General features: G+C 41.1%; 1 protein-coding gene and 1 long non-coding RNA gene across 4 annotated transcripts in view; one reads left to right on the top strand and one right to left on the bottom strand.

Annotated features, from left to right (window-relative positions):
* The window catches only part of ATP7B (ATPase copper transporting beta), a 121,226-nt gene that overhangs the window by 78,924 nt on the left and 24,325 nt on the right, over positions 1 to 17,977 (bottom strand). The window lies entirely within an intron of this gene.
* LOC140504975 (uncharacterized) lies at positions 6 to 4,292 on the top strand. Of its 2 annotated transcripts, XR_011967297.1 has the most exons (4): positions 6 to 74; positions 742 to 878; positions 3,076 to 3,332; positions 3,713 to 4,292. It is a non-coding gene; the product is annotated as an uncharacterized lncRNA (long non-coding RNA). The 2 variants fall into 2 exon arrangements; XR_011967296.1 differs by having other exon boundaries at positions 47 to 74; positions 742 to 3,332.

Below are 17,977 nucleotides of genomic sequence, written 5' to 3'. Positions count from 1 at the left end.
TAAAGGTGCCAAAACCCAGGAGTCCAAATGTTAATTGGACTCCAGTGATCTTCTCCGAGCCACTGGGATAAGAGGTAAACACCCTTTTCTTTGTTCCCTCCCTCAAACCTTTCTGCTCCCACTGTCTCCCTAGCAGTGAGACCCTGGAGTGCCCAGACACTGCCAGCGGAATCTATAGCTCCACTGACTTCTGGATGGTCAGTCAGACTGCGGACCCTCGTAGAAGGGGGCACCCTTGGGCTGGGTCGGTCACATTTTTTTCTCCCCTCTTCCTGGGACGCTGGGAAAAGTGGTGAAAGGCTGCTTGGAGGGGAATTCGGGGAGGAGGTCTTAAGGAAAAGCCACTAGTGTTGCATTGTAACACAGCCCGACCTCAATGTAATCTAGAAAAGTAATTTGTGAAGGGGGTTTCTAAACAAAACAAGCTTAGTAGGAAATTTGGTCTCCAAAACTTAAAGAAAAGGCACCTTGCTCTGCTTGAGCAGACTTTTTACCCTGTGTTGTTCCTTCCCTTTCCCCGTGGGACATTGAGGGAGGTGAGTAGGTAGGCCTTTGCACCTGGTTTTCTTTGGGGGTCCCTGCACCCCAGTTTCAGGGTCTCTGTGCCCTGTGGGCCTCTGTGCCTGGTTTTCTTTGGAGGTCCCTGCACAGGGTCCCTTTGCCCTATGGGCCTGTGCGCCTGGTTTGCTGCCTAGATGTAAGCCTTCTCACTGTCTTTAATCTTTTCTTCCCCTCCCTGAGGGATACGTATTTTCTAGTCTGCTAAGTCTCAAAGGTAAAAGAGACAAGGAACTACAGCTCCTCTCCAGCCAAGACTGAAAGGCCAGCAGTTGGAGGCCATGGACCTAGGCACACCTTCCAAAGCCTTATCTGGAAGGGTAAGTCCAATTCCCATATTTCTCTCACCACTAGGAAACTGGGAAAACTGTGAGTGCTCCCTTCCCTCTGCACCCCAATACTCCCGGTCCCTACACCCATGCCTACAGGATCGTCCTTCTCTCCGGGCCTGCTGGTCAACAGATCCTTGCAGCTGGACTCAGCAGGACTTCCCTGAGAGTTCCCCCTAGGTTAGCAAAAATGTGAATTTATGGATAATAATATTTTCTTTTAAAGTGCTAGGAGTACTGGGCCTTAGAAATTAAAAGGTTACCAGTACTGATTATGAATCCAGATTTGATTTGCTCATTCAACTAAATTACAGTCACCTGATTGGTAATTAATTGGTTCTGTTTCAAGTTTTAACTACATACTTGTAGTATGGTTATATTTCTACATTTTCTTATTGTATAATTTTGTTGTTATGAAATATGTTTTTAGAAAAGCAATTTCTCTTATAATGTAGGTGTTGTTAGATTATTATCAGATTATAAGGTACTTAACTACAAGAATTTTGGAACCATCTAGTCATAAATTCTTATCAAGCCTGTGTAAAGTCTTCTGCGTAGCAGAATTCCTAGTGAGTAGTCATGGAGTTTCTAAAGAAAGAACTTGTTTTGGTGAGAATTTGAAAATATATAGAAATGATCTCTAGTAATTGGCTTTTGCACCAGGACAAATTTAAAATTTGAGACGGGAATCCTGGTAAATTTTTGATCTGAGGTAAAAGCTCTTGGGACTATAACGAACTATGTTTTGAGTTATCTGATGGATCATAAAAATCCATCAACAGTCAAGCCACCATCTGAGAGAAAGACCACAAGCTACTCAGAGACCACTGCAGGTGGAAATCTCCCTCTGGAACAGCTGAGAGGACAATTCTAGCCTCTGCCCAGAATGAGATCCTCCTGGCTCGGTTTCCCTATTGTGTTCCTTTGAAAAAAAGGAATGTTTCCCACCTGAATATTCCTGAGTCTGGCTATGAGGTGGAATTGATACTAAGTGCTTGCAAAACTGTGATGTTTTATCTAATCATGTCCTTGCTTTTCCTTTTGATAGCAACTTTCTGTAATCAAGGCAAAGGGTCAATCTGAATGGGTCGTTACTCTGTACCCCAGCTGGGTAAATCAGTACTTCACAGCCATGTGAAAAATTAAATCCCTGAAATAGAACATTCTTTCTGAATGATATGGAAATAATTAGACAAAGGGAAAAGAAATTTGTGAAACAAAGGTACAGACACAGTGTTGAATCATTATCCCATAGACTAAGGCTGGAATACATGTGAGCTACTACATTGAAGTGTGTGTTTAAGATATGGGCTATTCAGCCTAAGATTATATTCCTTTTTATATGTTAAACAACTTAGTAAATGAGTATTTGGCCTAGTCATCTGCCTGTTACTAGATATATGTCTGTATGGAATAAGGTACTTAAATGTTTTAAAATGATGTTAAAATAATTGAGTATATCTACCTGCTATTCTATTAATTACCGAAACTAGATCAGAAACATCTTCAGTTTGAGGAAAAGAATTTCAGTGCAATTTTCTTAGAAGGCGGGAACATGGAATATTTTTGTATTAATGGAAAAGTCAACTTCATTCACAGTTTGTTACTATTGTGGAAATGATACCTGTTTATATGGTGTGTTCTGTGGTACAAACATGCTTTATTACAAGCAACTTATTGCTATGCACTGTTTTGGAATTAATTACTTATGGATCCTCCCAAGTCTTTTATGATAACTGGAGTTAAAGTCAGTCTCTTATAAGTAATTCATCTGTATAACTATTAAGCTCAAGAGTAGAAAGCTTCTACCTGCAAAGTGTTGTTACTTATATTTACATGTATAGAGTTGGCTCCTCAATAGCATCTGATCCTCCAAAAGGAATTGGAATCAGAGTGGAAACTTTTGAGAAAATAACAAGATCAGAAAATCTGTATGTCCAAAGTAAATAATAATATCATGGGGCTCTTGGTTTCTTTACTTGTTTTTCCTCTTTTCTGACACCATTTTTAATGCTCCTTCTATTTGGGGCCTGCCTATTGAACTTGTTTGCCAGATTTGTGTCTCCTAGACTATGCTGTCCACCTGCAGAAGGTCATGCAACAAGGATGCCTGTTCTACACTCTCCTCATCCCCTGGACACTGCTTCAGCCTCATTTTACTCTTTCTCCCCTCCCTGCCCCTCGCCAGGCAGGGACAGTGCCTTTGTCCCTCTCCTTAAAGCATTTGAATGGATGGTGAAGCAGACTGCGTGGCTGAGGCAGAGAAGCAAGCAGAAGGCAGGATGTGAGATGTGAGATAAAATGCAGGGAGTGACTAGCCAGAAAAGTGATCAAAGAAGACTATGCATTGAAGCCTCTCACCTTGGGGATTTGTGTTCTGGGCCCCATCTTGAACCACTGCTGTTCCTAGCCCACCAGATTCCTGATTCCCACCCAATGTCAAGGGTAAGGCCTGCTTCCTCAGGACTGGAAGTCTAATGCCTTAACTCAAATAGGGGACTCTGTGGGGTGGGCAGAGCACATGATTGCTGGGTGTATCATCATCATGTTCAGGATACTAGCTTGCTCCCCATAGCTTTCCTCCTATTTCCTAAAGATCCTGCATGGAATGTTTCATTTGAGCACTCACAGGATATTACAGGCAGCCTCTTCGATATAAGACATCCATTCCAGCCTGATATCTTCCCCTACCTCCTCCTGGGGGTCATGGTTTCTCTCCCTTCTTTCCCCTCATTGTGACCCCATTATTGGTGATTTTACTCGCTCTTATACATGGTCTGTGCTTGTTTAATCTTCTGGTTTGATTTGTGTCTTCTCACCCACAGCAACTTTTAGGGCACCAACCCCTGCCCTTGATGAACCCCAGTGCTTTGCTTCTCTTCACCCTGACTCAGTTGGCACTGCATTCTGCACCCCACACTGATCACTGCCCCCCAACCTATACTGGCCCCTGAAGTGGACTCTTCGCCTCTGTTCAGCAGGAAGCAGCTACTGAAGACAATGACCTTCACCCTTTCTCCTCGAAAGAATTCTCGTACCTAGTGGTTGAGTGGGGAAATAGTATAGATGGAGACAGTGCCCTAAGAGTTAAAATAATATTGATTGACTTTGTGAAGTCCTCGGTGCCTTAAAGTCTCCCTTTACCACAACTTCCCCTTATCCTGGACCATATAATTCCTTGTCCCCATCTTTCATCCTGGGGGGAACATAAAATGCCCTGTCCTCACTCCTCATCCTAGGGAATGAGATTTCCTTATCTTGTGTCATTCATAGTCCTTACCCTAGAACTTCAAGCATCCTATATAAATCTGGTCCTTTTCCTATACCATTACCTTTGTTTAGCTCCTTGCTAAATCTCAGGCCCGCTGCTTTTGTGTCAATAAAGCTTCCAGTGGCTACAGAGAAGGTGTAAGTGAATTCATCCACATTTTGAACCAGCTCTCCCCCATCTCTTTCTTCAACAATAGAGGAATATTCATTGCTTATGGCTGACCCATGCCAATATAATTTTTAAAATTACGATACTGCCCAAGATAACATATTTTTAATGCTATACCAATAAAACTGGCAAGTGGATACTTTAAAGAACTTGATAAAATAATAACAAAATTCACTGGAAAACCAAAAGATCTAGAAAATCAAGGGAAATGATGAAAAGAGATAGGGACAAAAGGGAAATAGCACTTCTGGATTTTAAACTATATTTATAAAGGTGAATTCATCAAAACTATCTGGTATTGGTCAAAAAATATAGAGGTAGGTCAATGAAACAGATCAGACAAGGGAGAATTAAAAACCATGAAACTCAATAACCCAATGTCTGATAAAGCAGAAAATATAAGTTACCTTGGAAAGAGCTCTAATTGATAAAAACTGCCAGGAAAACTCACAGAAAATAGGCTTAAGACCAATAACTCATACCATATTACACAATTCATACTAAATGGATACTTAACTTCAATATTAAAGATCACACCATTAAAAAAACTAAAACAGAACAAAACAATAAAAGAATTTGGGAAGGAGCTATGATTACCCCCATATGGCAGAACCCCGGAGTGGGAACTCCCACCTTTAATACAGATCACAACTTTTTAATGATTTGGTAGCTAAGTCCTAGAGAGCTGCCTGAATTAAGAAGTTAGGTGACTTGCCCAGGGTCACACAAGCAGTAAAGGTCAGAGGCAGGATCTGAACCCAGATCTTCTGCACTCAATCCACTGTGCCACAAGTTGCCTCTGGTAGAACTCTCAGGTACTGAATCTACAATGGGAGTTTTCTGGCTGTCTCTCATTCTCAACAAGCACTAATAGGAGACACATGACAGTGTTTAAATCTGGGCATTCTTCCATCCTACAAAGCAACACTTCCTCCCTTTCCCCCATCCCTACCTCCTATGGCCCTGACAGTGCTGGCAGCCTGAGTGTGGTATTTCTCCCAAGTCACTGTAGTATTGAAACGAGTCCTCCCTCCCCCATAGTTTATTACAGACAACAGGTTACTCCCGTGAAAAATCATTACCACCTGCACTGGACACAAGCAACACCTGTACGCAACATACTGCATCACAGTTGTGCCTCAAACACCGGTATGTTTGGAGTGTCCACACTGCATGTTTAATCAGCTCATATTACACAGATTCACAGTGTTTCGAGTTGAAAAAGACATCAGAAGTCATCTTGTCCAAACCACTGATGACCACAAATGTCCTTGACAACACACCTGATAAGTAACAGTTCACAACACCATAAATAATAATAACAGATGACATTCTCATAACCAAATGATGTGTGCAAAGCAGACATCATGATCCACATTTTGCAGATGATGAAACTGAAACTTAAAGAGGGGTAAATTCCCAGAAGCAACACAGGTCGGAAGCAGCAGAACCTGGAGCCCAGGCCCTCCATCTGACTCCACACCCAATTCTATTTCCTTAGCACCACAGCTGCCCTTAAGGTGACCCTTAGACTGTTCTCCCCTCTACTATTTTATTCTGCATAGAACCCTGTGGTCTTAGTGTCAGTCCAATGGACCATCTCTTTCCAGGTTTTGAGAGAATGGACATATCTATACAGCCCACCCCCAAGGGCAGAATCACTTAATGAAGAGAGTGAAGACAGGATATATCCTGGATACAAGCCCCATTCATAATAGTGTCACACACCTCCCCTCTTGGACTGAGATATACAAGTAGATGACAGCAACAAGGAGTTATCTGGCATTCCTCATCACACATGTGCACATGCATACACACATGCGCAACTGCGCACACACACACACCCTAAACTTTGGTGGGCAGCTCACAACAGTAACTAGAACATATATTAATCACGGTGGACAAGAAGACTTAACTGACCATAATGAAATCTTCCTGAGTGGTTTAAAAGGATTCTAGTGGCTTAAAAAGAAATTTGGATCAATAGTTTATGTTATTTGGCTGAGGAACAATGCATCAGTTCCGCTTGTTCCAGACAACCCTACACAAGTTTCTTATTTGTTAGAACCATATATTGAGACTGATGGGGTACAGACTTTGGGAACTGCCTTGAATTCTTCTTCCATCTTCCCACTTAATCTGGCATTGTCTGGAGGCCCATAACCTTTTCATTATCACTATGCCCAAATCTCTGTTCTACTTCCCACCCCTGATCCTAACAAAATCCCATTCTCTAGGCTACTGGGCACTCCCATCAAGATCCTCCCTAGATTTGATCTTTATTCACCCCAGGGTACTGGTCTTTCCCTTCAAGACCTCTAGACACCTCAGGCTACTGACCACTCCCATCAAGATCATCCCTGAAACCCCCAAACTTCTAGATCACCCCCAGATTCCTCCCACAGTCTTTCGGTATGTAAGATCCTTCTTGTCTCCATGAAGGCACACGGATTCAATCTAGTTCAGACTCAGTCTAGCTCAGATTCTATCTGGCCTGCTGGTTAGACTTCTTAAAAGTCAATCCAGGACCTGGGAGGCTGATGGGAAAGATCTGCTGCACCAGACGTGGAGCAGGGCCCAACCTTGGCCACATGGCACCGGCAGGCCTCAGGGGCAGAATCCTCAGCAGCAGAGGAGGTTCACAGATCCCTCAATCCATAGATGCCAAAGGTCAGTGAGAGGGCTTTTTCAACAAGAAGGCAGCAGGGTCCCCCCAAGCTCCAGCCCCAGGCAGGGTGGCAGAGGCAGCAGCAGCAGTGAGCAGCAGTGGCTCTGGTGGCCACTGCAGGCAGCAGCCAGCCTCCGTTGTTGGAGTCCTCACTGTAAAGCCCCTGGGGGAACTGAGCAGCTGATCTAAACCTCAGCCCTGAGTGGGGGCCCTGCCCCAGCCTAAAGCCCCTGGGGGAATTGAGCAGCTGATCTGCGGAGGCGGTTGTGGAGAGGGAATTCTACTACTCACAGATTCTGGGAAGAAAAGTTTCTGGTTGCTCCCAGACCAGTGTGCAGGCTTGATTGTGCCACCTTGGAGGAACTGAGATCTTACAGGTCCCCATAATCTGGGGGTGATCTTGACAAAAGACCCAAAAGTCAAGTAACTGGTTGGGAAAATGCCCCAAAAAGGGGAAAAAATAAGACTATAGCAGGTTACTTTCTTGGTGAATAGGTATTTTCTCCCACCCTTTCAGATGAGGAAGAACAATGCTTACCATCAGGGGAAGACATAAAAGTCAAGGCTTCTGCATCCCAAACATCCAAAATAAATATGCAATGATCTCAGGCTCTGGAAGAGCTCAAAAAGGATCTTGAAAATCAAGTAAGAGAGGTGGAGGAAAAATTGGGAAGAGAAATGAGAAGGATGTATGAATATTTTGAAAAGTGAGTCAACAGCTTGCTAAAGGAGACACAAAAAATGCTGAAGAAAATAACACCTTTAAAAATAGGCTAACTCAATTGGTAAAAGAGATTCAAAAAGCCAATGAGGAGAAGAATGCTTTAAAAAGCAGAATTAGTCAAATGGAAAAGGAAGTTCAAAAGCTCATCAGTTCTTTACAAATTAGAATGGAACAGATGGAAGCTAATGACTTTATGAGAAAGCAAGAAATCACAAAACAAAACCAAAAGAATGAAAAAATAGAAGGTAATGTGAAATATCTCATTGGAAAAACAAATGACCTGGAAAATAGGTTCAGGAGAGACAATTTAAAAATATGGGACTACCTGAAAGTCATGATCAAAGAAAGAGCCTAGACATCATCTTTCATGAAATTATCAAGGAAAACTGCCTTGATATTCTAGAACAGACAGATAAATAAATGAAAAGAGTTGACCCAATATGGTGACTCTTTAATAAATTTTGTTTTCCTTTGCTTTAAAGAAGGTTTGCGTCGAATTCATTCAAGCAAGACTCCAGACGTCAGTATTTTGGGGTCCTGAGCACCCCAAACCTCAACAAGACCATTACCAAATATCTAGCTTTTGTAAAGGATGGCAGTGAAACCTGATGACTCCTTGATCTAACGTGGGGATCAATAATTGCATTATTAAGTACTTGTTACATGCTGGGCACTGTTCTAATGATGGGAATAGGAGGACAAAGAATGAAACAGTGTGTACTCATGATGAGCTTACATTCTAGCTGGGGAGACAGCAAGTACATATAAGAACATATATGGCACAAATATAAAATTATCAAATGCCTTTATACATACACAGATGCACACAAAGTAGTCAAATACAAGGTATGATAGAAGGAAGTACACTAGCAGGTGGGGAGATAGGGAAAGCTTCATTAAGGGGGGCTCCATGAAGCAAAGGCAAGTAGGGTATGAATTCCAGGTGTGGAGAAGAATCAGAGAAAAGGCACAGCGGTGCAGTGTCATAAGTGAGAAGCACACAATGCCAGTTTGTCTGGACAGTAGAGTATGGGAGGGGGAGAAAGGTCTGGTAAGGTGTAATGTCAATTAGATCTTCCCTGCCCATTAATAGGCCTCAAGTACCTTTTGTTAATTTTCTAATAAGGCACTGATTCTCATGGGCTGTGATGCTCTCTGACTCGGAAAAGTGTAAAAATACGCTGAGGTGAAGTTTTACTTTGGGGCTTATTCACTGGAAGTGTTTGTTTGGCCAGATGAGACTCTGGGTATTCACAGAGGAGCCCTCCCTCCCCCCCACTTTGAAAACCCAGACATTGGTGCTTGTCTCTCTGGTAACTATGTATGTATGGAAGCAATCAACCAACCACATATGAAGAGACAGCTGGATCTGTTTGTTGATCTGTGATGTATATATTACTTATGGTCAGACAGTTGGAAGCCCTATCTATTGACTATTTCTTTGTATTTTCTCTGCAGTTCAGTGTGCTGACGTTTTCCCCTGAATTAAGTGAATGATCTATGTGGTGATTAAAGTGATTATTGACCCTTCAAAAGTTGCCTTTCTTTTTAGAAAAGCAGATCAAAGAACCTACGATAGCAGACCACACAGATTGTGTCAGGGTGCTTGCTTTTACATACGGCTGGAAAGGTAAATTGAGGTCAGATTGTAAAGAGTTTTAACGGGAGTTTATATTTCATTTCAGATGCAACAGAAAGCCACTAAAATTAGTTGAATAGAGGAGTTACAGAGGAGATCTGCACTTATGGAAAATTACTTTGGCAGAAGTGTGTAAGATGGGCTGAATGGCAACCTAAGGAAGGGAGACCAATTAGGAAGACTAATTGGGAGACCAATTAGGAGGCTATTACAATAATCGAGGTAGGTAAGAAAGGCCTAAATTCATAGAAGGGGTAGGCTGCAAAAAATGTTGTGGAGGTAGAAACAGCAAGATGTGGCAACTAACTGGGTATGTAGTGGTGAGGGAGAGTGAGAAGTCAGAGATGATGCTGAAACTACAAACCTAAGATACTGGAAGGGCAGTGTTGCCTTTGAAAGAAACAGGAAAGTTTAAAGAGAAGGAAGTTAGGAGGCAGGATAATGAAGATGGCTCTCGGACATCCAGTGTGGAACATCTGGTCATACAAGATTGAAAATGGAGATGTAGATCTGAGAGTCAACTGCATGGAGGTGATAGTTAAACCCAAGGGAACTGATGAGATTGCCAAGAGTGTAGTGAGAAAAGGAGAGCCCAGAACAGAACTTTGGGGAGTGACACCCACAATTGAGAGGCTTAGCATGAAATGAGCCAGGAAAGAAGAGACAGGAGGGCCAGATGGAGGCAAAACAGAGAAAAGGAAATGGGATCCAAGAGAGAGGAGTTAGCAGTGTCAAATGCAGAGGTTAAAAAGGATCGGCATGGGAAAAGTCCCAGTGGTGACAATGAAAATATCTTTGGGAACTTTGAGGAAAGCAGTTTCAAATGAGTGACTAGGACAAAAGGCACAATGGGAAGGGTGGAGGAATGAGGGAAAGGAGAGGAATTCTAAGCAAGTGTAGACCACTTTTTCAAGGAGTTTGGCCACTAAAGAGGGGAGAGATAAAGGCTGATAGCTTGAGGGGATGGTAGCATGTAGTGAAGGTTTTTTTAAGAATGTGGGCGGAGGGAGCATGTTTGAAAACAACAGGAAAGGACTGATAGGGAGTTGACAGGGAGAGGCTCCAGCAGCAGGTTTAAGCCTTCTGAGTTGGTCTTTGAGCTGCAATGAACCACGTGTTATAAGGACTATCACAATGGTCTGTTCCCACTTACAGAACAACATTTGTGTGGCCAACTCTTCCAGAGTCTTTCTAGGTTGGCTGAAGAAGTATTTTCATGACCTCCTCCTTATATTCACTGTAAAGAAATCTGCCTGAGTTTCTGAGAAATCTAATTCAGTTTAAACTCTGTCACAAGTAAACAATCACCTCTAAAGATGCCCACATTCTGGCCTAAATTTCAAGTTAGAGCATCCTTTCCTTCTTCCCATGGTCACCAAGACTAACTTCACTCCAGTTTGCCTCGCAGGCAGAAGAGAGTCAGCAGTCTGGGATATTCGACAGAGAGAACAGCATTCACTGTAAATGTACATCTCTGTGGGAGACATAAAAGAGTCCCAGGTGGTCCCCACCTTCAAGAAACTTACAATCACAGAATTAAAGAGTTGGGGTAGGGGGCGCCTCAGACTCTGGCCTGGGCCCTCTCTCTTCTGTCTAGACTCTATTTCATTGAGTGATTCCATCAGCTACCATAGATTCGATTACCATCTCTATGCATATGACTCTCAAATCTGTTTATCCAGCCCTAATCTTTCCCCTGATGTCCAGACTCCCAGCTCCAACTGCCTATTTGACATCTGCCCAAATGGATGTCCCTTAGTCATCTTAAATTCAGTATCTTCCAAACTGAACTCATCATTTTTCTCCCAAAACCCTCTGCTCTTATTAACCTCCCTGTTCCTTTCAAGTATACCACCATCCTCCCAGTCATCCAGGCTTGCAACCCTAGGTATCATTTTCAATTTCTCACTCTTTCACCACCACCACCCATAGCCAATCTGTGGTCAAGTTCCATTGACCGTACCTTCATAACGTCTCTTGTGCACATACATCCCTCCTTTCCTCTGACACCACCACCTCCCCATTAGACCCTAAGTTCTCTGGGAGCAATCCCCAGCTTCTTTTATTATTATAAAGTGATAACAACACCAACAAGCATTTATAAAACTTCAAGTTTAGCAAAGCATTTTACACATATTACCTCATTTTATCCCAACAACAATCCTGGAAGGTAGGTACAATTATTATCTTCATGTCATAGATGAGGAAACTGAGGCAGACAGAGATTACCTGACTTGCCCAGGATTGAACAACGATCAAGTATAAGAGTGAGATTCAAACTTGACTCTTCCCAACTCCAAATCCAAGGCTCTATCCAAGAACCACTTGGACGAAAGGAAACAATTTGTATTTAGAGTTTCAGAGAGGAAAATTTTCTCTCTGTTGACAGCACTTTCCCTACATGTTCTAATGACATCATCTACCTCCACTTTACTTTAAACATGCATGTAGAAGGGAACCCATCTGAAAATCATCTACTTCACCATTTTGGCTCTACAACATCCTGACAGATAGGCTGTGTGTTAAATGAATGGATTGGTTTATAGAGAGGCATTAACCAGGTCTCAATATGGAAAAAATGCACAGCGCCTTACTAGTAAGATTTTTCACAGTAAGACTGGAAGTAATTTTCCATATTCATGTATAATTACAAAACCACATTTCAAAGACAGATTTGGAGGTTTTCGGCTATTCTGGATTATTCATGACTCTCATCCCATCCATCAGTATTTACAATATAGGAAATCATCCATAAAGGAGGACCTGCTGCAGAGTGAAAACTCTAAGAATAATAACAAAAGATGATAATAACCTATATCCAAGGAAGGGGAAATGGGGGATAGGGGAAGAAGGGAAAGAGAGTAATAAGCATTTATATATGTGTCAGGCTTCAAAGTAACATTTTTTCATTTGGTCCTCACAACAATCCTGTGAGGTAGCCGGGTAAATATTACAGTACTGTCAAGTCACATAGGCATTTCATTTACACAACTCTATACACTCATTCAGAGTCATGCCTCTCCTGGCCAATAACCTGTTGGCATCTAGGATACTCCAATTCTGATACACCTGTTGTGTTCAAGACCTAGAAGTCAGAATATCTGAAAGTTCTTAGGGCTTTCTAGGTCCCTAGTCTCCACTTTTAAAAATTCTTAACATATAAAATGAGCATCTCCATATTTAAAGGAGAACCCAAAAAGCGCACAAAATTGTGAATCTTGATTATGTATATTTTGCTTTTCATTCTAAGTATGTAATAAATTCAACATGTGTCTTTCAAAATCATTCCACTTGTTTGTTTTCATTCTGGTCTTCTTTCTGTTCTCTTTTATGTATTTCTTTAAAACATTTCAGTGATTCTCTTTTCTTTCTTTTCTTTTTTTCCTCGGGCGGGAGCAGTTTATGCAAGGTAGGGGCAAACCATATTGTTACCACCCTCAGCCTTCCCCCTCTTCTCTCATTGGAAAATAAAAACAAAAACCCTTGTAACAAAGAAAAGTAAAGCAAACCAAATACCCATATTGGTTGTGTCTTCTTTTGCAACTTGGGTCAATCCCCTCTCTATCAGATGGTAGGCAGCATGCTGCATCAAAGGTCCTCGGGAATCTTGGCTGGTTCATCGCACTGAAAGCCTTCTTAATTCTTTTGAGGTGGTTTGTTTTTACAGAATTTTTATTTCTCTCGCATAAAACTGCCCTCATGATTCTGATCACTTGACCATGCAAGAGTTCATATAAGCCTCAGGTTTTTCTGAAACTACCCTTTTGTCATTCCTTATGGCTCAATAATATTACATTACATTCATATAACATAGTTTGTTCAGCCATTTCCCAACTGATGAACACTCACTTTCTTTTCAGATCTTTGCTGCAACAAACAGAGTGGCTGTTTTATATACATTTTATACATATAGGTCTTTTTCCTTTTTCTTCCATTTCTTGAGGCCTAGGAATTACTAGTATCACTGGGTCAAAGAGTATGGCCAGTTTTGTGACTTTTTGATAGGGTTCTGACCTTTTAACTTTTCTTCTATTAACAACCTTGTCCCCTATCACAGACTTCCCCACATGTTCACAGGCTGTGGGGAGAGCCTCCATAGCCTTGCCCCACAGGACAAGAACACTGGGTACATTACCATTTACAGTGGCCTCGGCAAACCAATCCCTCATCATGGGAAGGGAGCTGGCCTGCTGTTTGCTTTGGAAGTCAGCACTGAAAAGAAAGTCTTTCCTACGGTTTTAACCTTTGCTCAGCTCTCCATCCTCCCCAATATGGCCCCTGAGTGTGGAATAGGAATTACCCTCTTATGTTAAGTTCATTCAAATGAGAAAAGGAATGTTATTTATAGGGGGAGAAGGGAGAGACCCAGCACAAGTGTTTATTAAGCACCTACAATAAGCCAGGTACTAAGCTAAGAGCTTTACAAATATCTCGTTTGATCTCATTTATAGCTAATTAAAAATGTGAAAGCATAGGGAAGTCAGTCCCTGCCTCAAGGGGTTGGTTGAAATGAATTGAAGCTGTAATGGGCATTATTGTTGGAGTATGGTTTATACTGGATGACCATTAAGGACCCTGTCATCCCTAAGATTCTATGCTATTTCTCCCCTCTCATTTGTCCTCTACCACTTCCTTTAATCTATCCAAATCTTACTCATCCCATAAGGTCCAGCTTCAGTTCCACCTTCTCCTTAAAGCTTTCTTCTCTGTCCATTCTGGCCCAAGCTGAGCTCTGTCCTCTAAACTCCTCTAACATAAACACTTGGGCACTTTTCCACATTGCTTCATCAACTGTTATCTATTTCATGTAAGTATATCTTATCTCCCTTACTGAGAACATGATCAACCAAAATGTTTGACTGAATACACATTGCATGTGTAGCTTTGCAAATTCTCCTTAAGGGCAGGAAATCATTTTATTCTACTTTTTGAAAAATGTCTTTCATTCTCCCAGCAGTCCAGTGCTAAGCAAATATGAGGTGCTCAATAAATACCCATTCAATTAGTTAGGTAAAAGGTAAGTTTTCTGCCTAGAATGTCATTACTGTTTAAAATTCTCTTTATTGCAATAAAAATAAAGAAATTCATTAGCCAACCATAGATTCTTTCCAGCATTAGATGTTTTCAGGTATCTCTTTCTACTAAATACATGTATTATTTTTATTTAAATATTAAATATCTGGATTATTTTTTGCCTTCCCACAAGTGCTATATTATTTTTTTTTCTAGAATCAATCTCATTTTGTTTGCCTCCTACCCCTGCTACAAGTCTCTGTGGGTCTTTTTTTGTATGAAAGTTGAAATCTCTCTAGTATCCTAAACAATTCTGCTGCCACCTGAGAAGCCTGGGTCCAATGAAGGGATGCGGGGTTCATATTTCCATGAGCCTCCCAGGACAAAAGGACCATGCTTGGAGGAGGAGACATCAGACTGGAATCTTTCAGTTCTTACAAAGGTCACCTGTTCAGTCACGCTACAAACTTGTACGGGAGTGGCTGCTTAGAGAAGATGTTTGACCATCCTTTTCCCTGGGAAGCAGAAAAGGCACAGAGAACAAACAACTCCTGAGAACTTCTGCATGATGAGTGGCAACGGTGACCAAGAACTTGACACTAAGCTGCACACTGGGAAACACAGGACGTGGCATTTCCCACATGTGTCTCTCAGTTGTCTAGCTCGGAAAGTGGCACAGTAAACAAGTAGGCCACACTTCAAAACAAAACAAAATTGACTCATCTTCTCCCATGGAGGTCTGCCATTTTATTGACATGGGGACTCTCTCTCCTGGATCATAAACTCTCCACTTCTTAATTCACGAGTGGCTGTGGCCTCCCAAATTCAGCATCTAATAGCTAAGTATGTGATGAGCCTCTGTTTCCTACTCACTCACCTCATCAAGGCCAGGCATACTGTGAGTCCTTAGGCCTATGCTTGAAGTCTCTCTGGCATGGTAAGCCTGGCCAGTTGCTTTGATAGGACCGTCCCAATCATTCCTGTCTTTTATCCCATTGGTATATTCCATTGGCTTAGCCTTTGATAACCCAGATTTGCCTCTATGCTACTTAAAACACTGGAAAAAAGTTCAGTGGAGGATGGCAATTATAACAATAATAAAATAACTGAACCAACATTTTGTCAAGCATTTATTATATGCCTGCTGTATGCAAAGCGCTATGCTCATTACTATAGAAGATAAAAGTATAGTATGATTTTTTCCAGCAAAGTGCATAGATCCTAACTATGCAGGTAAGACACACAGGCACAATTTACAAACAAGCTTTATTACAAATCTGTCCTTAAGTTGGTTGTTTGGAATTCAGAACATTTTCTCCCCTGGAACTAATACTGGAAAGGGTACTTAGGCTCTCAGGCCCACCCAGGCCTGGAGGCACAGTGGCTAGTGGTTGAAATCACAGCTCCTTGGTATACTGGCATATGTTTTTATTCATCCTCAGATGGAAATAGAACCTTTTAATTTTATAAGTAAGCACTCTGAGGTCTGCAAAGAACTACGTAAAAGGAATCTATGTATGTTTGTATGTGAACATGATGCATTACCCTCACTCCAAGGAGAATGTCAGCTCCTTACGATGAGGTCTGCCATTTTTCATCCTTGTAAAAAAAAAAAGCTCCAAATAGGACACAAAAGCAAATCAGATCTTACTGTTCTGCTAAAGTATATACAGATAATGTGTATACATGCATGTGTATATGTGTATATGTATATGTGCGTACACACATACACATCTATATCAATATAATTTTTATTAAGGTTTGCATTTTCTTTTTTAATTAACTATAGTTGATGGTATGATGTGTGGCTTCATCTTTTTCATTTTACTTTACTTTTTAATATGGTCTAGTTTACAATAAAATTATTCTTAAAAGCACAAAGATAAAACCAAAGCTTCAGAACTGGGAGACTGCATAAGAGGGAGGCAATGGAGACATCAGAAGATAGAGTAGGCCAAGAGTGAAAGTTAATCCACTTGTTTGGAAACATGTTGAGCTTCAGGTGAAGATGGACCAGGACAGTGAGAGGAAGGACAGATGCTCCACAGGAACATGAAGCTTAGGGGATACGAGTAGGAGCAGTGAGAAAAAGCATTCATCCATAAAGAAAAGGATTGGTTCCTAAAAATTCAACAAACATTTATTAGCTGAACAATACCATAATTTCCAAAATATATTGCTGAGCTGTCTTCTGTCCTTTCTACATGTCAGCTAAGAAAATATTTCCTATATTATTCCCTTGCACAAACTTTTTTCTAAAGTTTGTGGGGGAAGGAATGACTGATAGAAAAACAAAAGTTATCAATAAATCTTATTTTTCTAAAAAAAATGAGGTTTCCTCCAGATATAAATCTTAAACATAATACAAGTCAATGTTCCTGGTGACACAAAACATGTCATAAACAAAAAAGCACATGTATTAAATTTTAAAAAGAAAAAAATAACTTTGCAGTTTACTTAAAATGACTTCTAAGAAAGCCTGCGTGCCTTCATACACAGGGCCAGCAGGAAGCTATTCAATAATGTAAAACCCTGGCTTGCATCTACAGAAGGGAAATACAGACTGAGAAGACATCAGTGGGAGACCATGAGAAATCATTTGCTAGTCACATGAATCAGCTTAAGGCTTTTAAGCCAACGTCTCTGTAAAATAAAGTCAATGAGTCTATGATGACAGAGACCGCATAAGATCTGCGAATCGTTCATGTAACTTAAAGAATGAGAAAGTCTAATACTTCACAAAAGATCTATCATCACAATCCATTCTTGATCTTACTCAAGAGTTGGTCAGTCGATAAACATTTATTAAGTGCTTCCTATATACCGGGCACTGTGCTAAATGCAGACAATACAAATCCAAAGACAGTCCCTGCCATTAAAGTGCTTACAATGCAATATGTTAGAGAGCTCCAGAGAACTCCCAAGGGAAGAAAACTGTGCTAAGGCCCCTCTTTAAAGGGAAGCCCTGGAGCCCATGGCCATGCCCTCCAGTCGCAGAGTCCAGCTGAGGGGCAGAGGGTGCTGATCCAGCATCCTCACATGCGTAGGTAGGCTTTTAAAACAGATGCAGCATATTTTGCAGAAAATGAAGAGAAAAAAGTGGAAGAGGTTATGTATACAGATGGTTAAAGGTTCTCTTCATCTGCAGTTCCATTTTTACTACACCTGGAGTATTTCCAGATTTTTGCAACACATTTTTGGCAATTTTGAAAATCTAATTTCTAAATTTTTAACAGCATGGTCTTTTTATCCAGTTAATGAAATAGTTAGTCGATATAAAAAGGACTGTGAGATCCTCCATGTCATTTGCCTGTTGGTGTTTAGTTAGTGCTCATATTTATATGATGGCATTATCGATATTGTATTTGTCATGAATAATTTACTTATAAGAGCTAAATCTTGCTGTGGCATACAAAGCAGTCCTCTTGCCTTAATCATTGATTCCAGGAGTTTTTTTGGTCCCCAGTGATAGCTGGAATAGTTGGATAGATAAAGTTTTCTAAAAGGGAGCACTCTCTCTAGGTCCTGAGATTCCTTCTGTCTCCTTTTCAAGATCTCCAACCAGGTTATACTTGTCGACCATGGGTATCCCAAGAGAATCTGTCCT

The sequence above is a fragment of the Notamacropus eugenii genome, chromosome 5, assembly GCF_028372415.1.
Source record: "Notamacropus eugenii isolate mMacEug1 chromosome 5, mMacEug1.pri_v2, whole genome shotgun sequence".
Taxonomy (NCBI): domain Eukaryota; kingdom Metazoa; phylum Chordata; class Mammalia; order Diprotodontia; family Macropodidae; genus Notamacropus; species Notamacropus eugenii.
Note: the sequence above shows the minus strand (reverse complement) of the source record. Positions and strands in the feature narration are given on the sequence as shown.